Here is a 9738-nt window from a genome sequence, read left to right as displayed (position 1 = left end):
GCTGCGGCTGCCGCGCTGCGTCCCCTCGTGGCGCCCGCTTCGCCTCCTCGGCGCGACTGAGCCGCGAGCCCCGCGGAGCCCCCGCTCGCCCCCGGTGGGTCATTTGCATAGGCCATGACGTCATGGCCGCCCAGAGGCGCAACGCCCCCTCCCCCGAGTAGCGGCCGGGGGGGGGGGGCGGCGCCTCCTGCTCGCCCTCCCCTTCGCATTCCTCCGCCGCTGACTCAGCCGCAGGCGAGGCGCACGGCGCACGGGGCGCGCTGCAAAGATGCCTGCTTGCATGCATGCAATGGGTGGGTTTTTTTGGGGGGGGGGCTGGTGCAAAAATACAATAAAATAAGCCAGCAAGGCGGCCCCTTTGCAACGTCTCCAAAGGCATCTCCGCCCTGCCTGCGTGCCTACAGGTTGGGGGGTGTCTCTGAGCTGGAAAGGGGTGGGGTGCTCCTTATTTTTTGGCAACCGACCTGGCCTTGCAAGCAGGCGCGACCTGGCGGCCGGAGTTTGCTGCGCGTCCGCGGAAAGGCGCTGGAGGAGACTTGCACGCGCGCACACACTCCCCGCCGCCCGTTTAACGCTGCTGCATTGCAGATCGAGGCTTCTCCTCGGCGGCGGCGGCGGGTAGGTGGGGAGAAGGGCGTTGCAACCGAGGCCCCCCAACCTACGCGCCCGGAGAGCAAACGCCGTCCAGGTTTTTGGCACGGCGCGCCAGGGAAATGCCTGCCGCCGAGTCTCCTGCGTAGGGTCGTTCCCCACTTCTCCGAGCAAGGGGAACTTCGTGAGCAGCGGTAGGAGGGGAGGGAACGCCTCCCCTTTCTGTTGTTTAGTCGTGTCCGACTCTTCGTGACCCCATGGACCAGAGCACGCCAGGCACTCCTGTCTTCCACTGCCTCCCGCAGTTTGGTCAAACTCATGCTGGTAGCTTCAAGAGCACTGTCCAACCATCCCATCCTCTGTCGTCCCCTTCTCCTTGTGTCCTCCATCTTTCCCAGTATCAGGGTCTTTTCCAGGGAGTCTTCTCTTCTTGTGAGGTGGCCAAAGTCTTGGAGCTTCAGCTTCAGGATCTGTCCTTCCAGTGAGCACTCGGGGCTGATTTCCTTCAGAATGGAGAGGTTGGATCTTCTTTGTGCCTTGTGTAGGTCACCTGCGCTTTTCCACCCAGAGTTTTGAAAAGTTCTTTCCATAAATCCAGGCCAGGTGACCTAAATGCAGCTCAGATACCAGCCTTCACTCATCTTCTTTGCCTGTAAACTGTAGCTGCATTGTTGTTGTTTAGTCATGTCCGACTCTTCCTCACCCCCTGGACCAGAGCACGCCAGGCTCCCCTGTCTTCCACTGCCTCCCGCAGTTTGGTCAAACTCATGCTGGTAGCTTCAAGAGCACTGTCCAACCATCCCATCCTCTGTCGTCCCCTTCTCCTTGTGTCCTCCATCTTTCCCAGTATCAGGGTCTTTTCCAGGGAGTCTTCTCTTCTCATGAGGCGGCCAGAGTATTGGAGCCTCAGCTTCAGGATCTGACCTTCCAGTGAGCACTCAGGGCTGATTTCCTTCAGAATGGAGAGGTTGGATCTTCTTGCAGTCCATGGGACTCTCCAGAGTCTCCTCCAGCACCATAATTCAAAAGCATCAATTCTTCGGCGATCAGCCTTCTTTATCAGCTCTCACTTCCATACATCACTACCCTCCCCTTTCTAACAGCTGTCAAAACCCAGATGGCTGCATCGTATGGCACGACAGCACCCCAGGGTGCTTTCCCCTTCAGCCTAGCTCTCAGGGTCTTTCCAAGTCCCCAGATGCAGACTCCCTGCAAACTTTTCCCTTTTTGCCCCTCCCTCTAGCTTTGATGGGGGTCGCATTCCAAAGGCATAGAGAGAGATTCCAGGCCATTAAGGGATGTTCTTTGCTCCAGCCATGGGGGACCTCCAGATGTGGTTGGATGGCAACCATCAGCGCCAGCCAGCCTAGCCAGTGGTGAGGGACGGTGGGGGTTGGAATCCACCAACATCTGGAGGGCCACAGGGTTCTTCACCTCCTCTGATAGATGCCTTCAAATATCTGAAGGGCTGCCCATGGAAGATGGAGCAAGCTTGTTTTCTGCCTCTCCAGAGAGCAGGACCTGAACGAATGGACAATGGTGGACCTATGCAACGCCAAAATTTGTTTGTTTCCTCCTCCCCAAAGATCTTTATTGAAACTTAACATATATATACATAAGAACCAAAATTCCCAATGATTCCCTCACATAAAATATAATATCTAAATTACAACAGCTGCATAATTATACACTTAATTATAAAACCCACCAGTCACCCTCTACTTCCTTCCACAGCAATTCGACTTCTTTATATTTCTTTCTATCTTTCCCCCCTCCCATTCTATAATAAATTATTTTTGTTAAATTCTGAGTTTTCCTTCTTTCTTTACTGGTTTTGCTATTGCTTACATTTTTTTTATTCTAAGCCTATTAGCTTGTCATTTTTAGAACAAAATTTTGACACATAATCGTCGAAATACTTCCACTCCATTCTTAACTTTTGATTTGATTGATATCTTATAATTGAAGTTAATTTTGCCAATTCTATACACTCACTTAATTTACAAATCCACTCTTCCTCTGTTGGTGAGTTCTGAGATTTCCATTTAGTGGCAGTCACTACCCTGGCAGCTGTTGTTTATGCGATGCCAAAATTTGGTGCCACCCACCTCTCGCCTTCCATTCTGCATCATAGTGCCCCTGAGGCTCTGTGCCCAGTGCGACCAAACAGCTCATGCCCCTCTAAATCCGTATTTGCAATGGATTCAAATGACAAGAAATGAGATTCTGACCAAACACCAGGAAGACCTTTCTGACAGTAAGAGCTGGTTGAAGCTAAATCCTTCGAAGACAGAGGTCCTGTGGCTGGGACGGGACGATATGGGATTGGGGGGGCAACTCCCATCTCTTGCGGGGGTGCAATTAGTGCCAGCACCGTCCGTTAAGAGTTTGGGTGTAATCTTCAACACCTCCCTTTCCATGGAGGCGCAGATTGCAGCTATAACAAAGGCAGCATTTTTTCATCTCCGCCAAGCTAAGCAGTTGACTCCTTACCTCTCTCGCCCTGACCTAGCCACTGTGATCCATGCGACGGTCACCTCCAGACTGGATTATTGTAACTCGCTCTACGTGGGGCTGCCCTTGAGACTGACCCAGAAACTCCAGCGGGTGCAGAATGCTGTGGCGAGACTCCTTACGGGGTCTTCACTGCGAGATCACATTCACCCGGTGCTATACCAGCTGCACTGGCTCCCGGTGGAGTACAGGATCAGGTTTAAGGTGCTGGTTTTAACCTTTAAAGCCCTATACGGCCTAGGACCCTCGTACTTACGGGACCGCCTCTCCTGGTATGCCCCACAGAGAAACTTACGGTCTTCAAATAAAAACATCTTGAAGGTCCCAGGCCACAGAGACGTTAGGCTGGCCTCAACTAGAGCCAGGGCTTTTTCGGCTGTGGTTCCGATCTGGTGGAACACTCTGTCACTAGAGACTAGGGCCCTGCGGGACTTGACATCTGTTTTATTGTTGTTAGCCGCCCTGAGCCCGGCTTCGGCTGGGGAGGGCGGGATATAAATAAAATTTATTTTTATTATTATTATTATTATTCAGCAGTGGAATGGACTTCTTCCAAGACAACAAGGCCCATTTACACCACAAAGAACTCATAACCCACCTACTCTCAGCAGCCAGAAACACCATAGCCAGACACTGGAGAGACCTGTCAGGAGTAAGCATGGACCAATGGTAGCAAATACTATGGTAAACAGTAGTGATGTATGGAAGTGAGAGCTGGACCATAAAGAAGGCTGATCGCCGAAGAATTGATGCTTTTGAATTATGGTGCTGGAGGAGACTCTTGAGAGTCCCATGGACTGCAAGAAGATCAAACCTCTCCATTCTGAAGGAAATCAGCCCTGAGTGCTCACTGGAAGGACAGATCCTGAAGCTGAGGCTCCAGTACTTTGGCCACCTCATGAGAAGAGAAGACTCCCTGGAGAAGACCCTGATGTTGGGAAAGATGGAGGGCACAAGGAGAAGGGGGCGACAGAGGACGAGATGGTTGGATAGTGTTTTCGAGGTTACCAGCATGAGTCTGACCAAGATGCGGGGGGCAGTGGAGGACAGGAGTGCCTGGCGTTCTCTGGTCCAGGGGGTCACGAAGAGTCGGACACGACTAAACGACTAAACAACAACAACAACTATGGTAAACAGCCTTACTAGAAAATTTAACCAATAAACTGAAACTGACACGGGGACAAATAGAAGAAGATGCCTTCGCCCTGGTATGGCTCCCTTTTATCACATACACAGCCCAACAAGACAACGACAATAATCCACCAACAGCATACAAATCAATATGGCTAACCTGATCCAAAACACCCACCCACCCCACTCACACACGAAAACAAAGATCACCACAGCCAGCCACAAATGAACAGCCACACCTTAGGCCAACCCCAACCTCTCTCACCACCAAAGGAACACAAGTGAACAGCAGAGAACCTGCACAAGTGACGCTGATGCCAAACTCTACATACATTAAGCAAAATAGAAACATCGCCACCCGACCCCCCCCCCAACTCCCCCCCCCGACCCCCCAACGTCTCAACAAATGAAACTGATTTGTAAAAATGTTACATGGAAAAAATACGAGAGACATTACACATACTTCTATAAAACAAGAAAATATTTAATAATAATAAGAAAAACTATACAATCAGAATTCAATTAAAACAAAACAAAAAACCCCACAGAGGAACGGACTCCCTTGGAAGCTGATGGACTCTCCTTCCTTGGAGATTTCTAAGCAGAGCTTCTATGCCCGTTTACCAGGGATTATTTATCTGTGATTCCTACATTGCGAGAATAGTAGAGTTGGAAGGGACCTGACGGTCATCTAGTCCAACCCCTGCAAGGCAGGAATCTTTTTGCCCAACGTGCGGCTCAAACCCACAGCCCTGAGATTAAGAGTCTCATGCTCTACCGACTGAGCCATTGTTAACAAGTAGCCTTTCTACTTTTTATCTTTCATTCCAAACCGTATTACAAAAGTGATATGGATTACAATTTAAATATATACATCAATTACCCCCTCCCCCATGAATACAGAATGCCTTTCTTTAAAACACAATCTATTCTACAAGTAGGATTAAGAAACTTCTATTTAACCCAATATTTGATCTTCTATTATTTCCCACTCCCCACTTACTTCCTTTATGGTGCCCATTGTTTTATATAACCGAACCAAAGCAGTAGCAACAGTCCCACTCTATTCTGCCTTGGTCAGACCGCACCTAGAATACTGTGTCCAGTTCTGGGCACCACAATTTAAGAAGGATGTTGACAAGATGGAAGGTGTGCAGACAAGGGCGACCAATAATAATAATAATAATTTATTATTTATACCCCGCCCATCTGGCTGGGTCCCCCCAGCCACTGGACGGCTTCCAACAAAACACTAAAATACAGCAACCTATTAAACATTAAAAGCTTCCCTAAACAGGGCTGCCTTCAGATGTCTTCTAAAAGTTTGGTAGTTGTTGTTCTCTTTGACATCTGGTGGGAGGGCGTTCCACAGGGCGGGCGCCATTACCGAAAAGGCCCTCTGCCTGGTTCCCTGTAACTTGGCTTCTCGCAGTGAGGTAACCACCAGAAGGCCCTCGGAGCTGGACCTCAGTGTCCTGGTGGAAAGATGGGGGTGGAGATGCTCCTTCAGGTATACTGGACCAAGATGATCAAGGGTCTGGAAACCAAGCCTTATGAGGAGTGCTTGAAGGAGCTGGGTATGTTTAGCGTGGAAAAGAGGAGACTGAAATGAGATATGAGAGCCATCTTCAAACATCTCAAGGGCTCTCACATGGAAGATGGAGAAAGCTTGTTTTCTCCTGCTCTGGAGGGTCAGACCCAAAACAATGGCCTCAAGTTACAAGAAAGGAGACTCCGACTAAATACCAGGAAGAACTTTCTGACAGCAAGACCTGTTTGACAGTGGAATTGTCTCCCCCAGGAGCTGGTGGATTCTCCTTCCTTGGAGGTTTTCAAGCAGAGGTTGGATGGCCATCTGCCATGGATGCTTGAGCTGAGTTTCCCGCATTGCAGGGGTTGAACTAGATGACCCCTGGGTCCTTTCCGACTCTATGATTCTGTGATTCCATGACTCCATTGATTAGGTGGACATTTTGTTTTTCTCAGTTCCCAAAACTGTAGAGTTGGATTCATCTAACTCGTAATCAGTGGATCATATTTTCACTTTAAAAGGTCCAGACCAGTAGGCAAGCTAACCTTATCCTCCTTGCTTTGCATGCTGAAGGCCCCAGGTTCAATTCACAGAATTTCCAGGGAGAGCTGGGAATGTCTCCCTTTGCCAGAAACCCTGGAGAGCTCCTGCCAGTCAGTGCAGACAGCGCTGAGCCAGATGGACCAATGGTTTGCATCTCTATGCAGCCTTCAGTTCCTTGAATGAGAGCTGCTGTTAAGTGTGACCTGATTGTAGCAGTTGCAGCAAAGCTGATTCTTCAAAAGCAGGCATCCTGCATGCTCAGTTCCAATGTCCAATACCAAGATGAAGGTCTACCAGGATTGCACATTGAGAACGCTGCTTTATGGAAGTGACAGGTAGGTAGCCGTGTTGGTCTGTCATAGTCGAAACAAAATAAAAAATCCTTCCACTAGCACCTTAAAGGTAAAGGTAAAGGTACCCCTGCCCGTACGGGCCAGTCTTGACAGACTCTGGGGTTGTGCGCCCATCTCACTTAAGAGGCCAGGGGCCAGCGCTGTCCGGAGACACTTCCGGGTCACGTGGCCAGCGTGACATCGCTGCTCTGGCGAGCCAGAGCCGCACACGGAAACGCCGTTTACCTTCCCGCTGGTAAGCGGTCCCTATTTATCTACTTGCACCCGGAGGTGCTTTCAAACTGCTAGGTTGGCAGGCGCTGGGACCGAGCAGCGGGAGCGCACCCCGCCGCAGGGATTCGAACCGCCGACCTTTCAATCGGCAAGTCCTAGGCGCTGAGGCTTTAACCCACAGCGCCACCTGCGTCCCACAGCGCCACCTGCGTCCCCACAGCGCCACCTGCGTCCCTCACAGCGCCACTAGCACCTTAGAGACCAACTAAGTTTGTTATTGGCATGAGCTTTCGTGTGCATGCACACTTCTTCAGATACCATGCACACGAAAGCTCGTACCAATAACTAACTTAGTAAAGGTAAAGGGACCCCTGCCCATTAGGTCCAGTCGTGGCTGACTCTGGGGTTGCGGCGCTCATCTCGCTTTATTGGCCAAGAGAGCTGGCGTACAGCTTCCGGGTCATGTGGCCAGCATGACTAAGCCGCTTCTGGCGAACCAGAGCAGCACACGGAAACGCAGTTTACCTTCCCACCGAAGTGGTACCTATTTATCTACTTGCACTTTGATGTGCTTTCGAACTGCTAGGTTGGCAGGAGCAGGGACCGAGCAATGAGAGCTCACCCCATTGCGGGGATTCGAACCGCTGACCTTCTGATCAGCAAGTCCTAGGCTCTGTCGTTAAACCCACAGCGCCACCCGTGTCCCATTGCCACCCGTGTCCCATAACTAACTTAGTTGGTATCTAAAGTGCTACTGGAAGGATTTTTTTAATGGAAGTGAGTCGTGGCCAACTCACAGCTGCCAGGAGCGACGCCTCAAGGCCTTCCATATGTTCTGCGTCAGGACGATTTGGGGTATCACATGGCGGGAGAGTCTCAAAAGATGTGCTCTTCGAAGCCCACATTCCCAGTGAGTTCGCACTTCTGTCTCAGCAATATCTGGATTGGTTGTGTCCACAGAATGGAAGATGGCAGGATTCCCAAGCAGCAGGCCCACTCGCAGACCAACAACAACAACAATAATAATGTTTTTTTATTTGTATCCTGCCCTCCCCGGCCAAAGCCAGGCTCAGAGCGGCTAACAACAGGACGCCTTCATCTGCCCAAGCTGCAACAAAGCATGTCTCTCCCACACTGGTTTCTACAGCCACAGCAGGTGCTGTAACTCTCCAACAGTTCGACTTCACCCCTAAAGGCTTCACCCTCCATCGTCTCCCAAGACAGGCGGATGCCAGCAACTAAATGGGGTTGTCTTAAATTGGGAGGTGGCTGCAAGGCGGGGAAAAGCCTAGAGGAACCTCACAAGGCGAAGCAGACAGATCGAGCTCTTTTGAAACTTTGTGCCCTTTTGGTTGCAGATGTCAAGTGCAGCAGTAGATGAGCACTGTTCGGGGGGAAAACGTGCACATTTGAAACTATGGCCGCTCTCCTAAGAGGAAAGTGCCATCTAGTGGGCAGCTATCAGAATCACAGTGCCGTATTTGAGAATTCCTGCAGGATACCTTAGGCTGCCAAATTCTATGGCCAAGTTGGGACCTGATATTTTATAAATATTTTTTTGACAAAACATCCATCTTACATATAATATACAAAGACATCTTGGCCTAAGACTTCCCTCCGACTCAACTAATGGTTTTCCTAATTATGCTCTGATATAGCATTTTGTTGTTGTTGTTATTATTATTATTATTATTACCCTTAAATACAAATCTTAAATACAACATTTAAACACCATATTGATATTAACTGATATTTCTAACCTTAAAAAGCTTCTTGTAGCCCTACTAACGATGCCAATTGTTTACAGTTGTCTCTCAAATACAACGTAAATTCATTCCAGTCTTTCAAAAAGGTCTGGTCCCGCTGGTTCCAAATTTTCCCAGTTAGTTTCGCCGACTTGGCATAATCCATTAACTTCATCCGCCACTCTTCTTTTGTTGGGATCTCTTCCTGTTTCCATTATTGGGCCAATAATATTCTTGCTGCAGTTGTTGCATACAAAAACAATGTTTTAACTTGCTTATGTATTTCTCTACCTGCAATACCCAATAGGAAGGCTTCTGGTTTCTTGGACCTGGATCCCTCTTGTCCTTGTCTGGCACTCTTGGCCCTTGCAAAATACAGGTTGTGGAATGAGATCATAGAATCATAGAGTTGGAAGAGACCACAAGGGCCATCGAGTCCAACCCCCTGCCAAGCAGGAAACACCATCAGAGCACTCCTGACATATGGTTGTCAAGCCTCTGCTTAAAGACCTCCAAAGAAGGAGACTCCACCACACTCCTTGGCAGCAAATTCCACTGTCAAACAGCTCTTACTGAGATGGCAACTGGCTCAGTGGTAGAGCAAATGTTTCCATCTCCGATATCCCCTGATAGGGCTGGGATATCCCTAGTCTGAAATCCTGGAGAGAGTAATGAGGTAACTGGACCAATTTCACGGTCCTGTCCCCATTGCCAGTTGCTGACCTGACTAAGGCCTTCGACACTGTAAATCACACTGCCCTGTGGACTGTCCTTCTGAAAATCGGCTGCCCAGATCCATTTGTGAACATCCTTCGGCTCCTCCATGATAATATGACAGCAACAATCACAGAAAACCATGGCTCTCAAAGTGAACCATTCACACCGGGATCAGGTGTTAAACAGGGACGTGTTATCACCCCAACTCTATTATTTTCATTGCCATGATCCTACACTTTGTTGATGGGAAGCTCCCCACCGGAGTAGAAATCATATATCGAACAAATGGAAAGCTCTTTAATCAGTGTAGGTTGAAAGCAAAGAGTAAGGTTACTGTAAATTCTATCATAGAGCTTCAATATGCTGATGACAACGTAGTGTGTGCACACTCAGAGGATGA

The sequence above is a fragment of the Podarcis cretensis genome (assembly GCF_951804945.1).
Source record: "Podarcis cretensis genome assembly, chromosome: 1".
In the NCBI taxonomy this organism is placed as follows: Eukaryota; Metazoa; Chordata; class Lepidosauria; order Squamata; family Lacertidae; genus Podarcis; species Podarcis cretensis.
Note: the sequence above shows the minus strand (reverse complement) of the source record.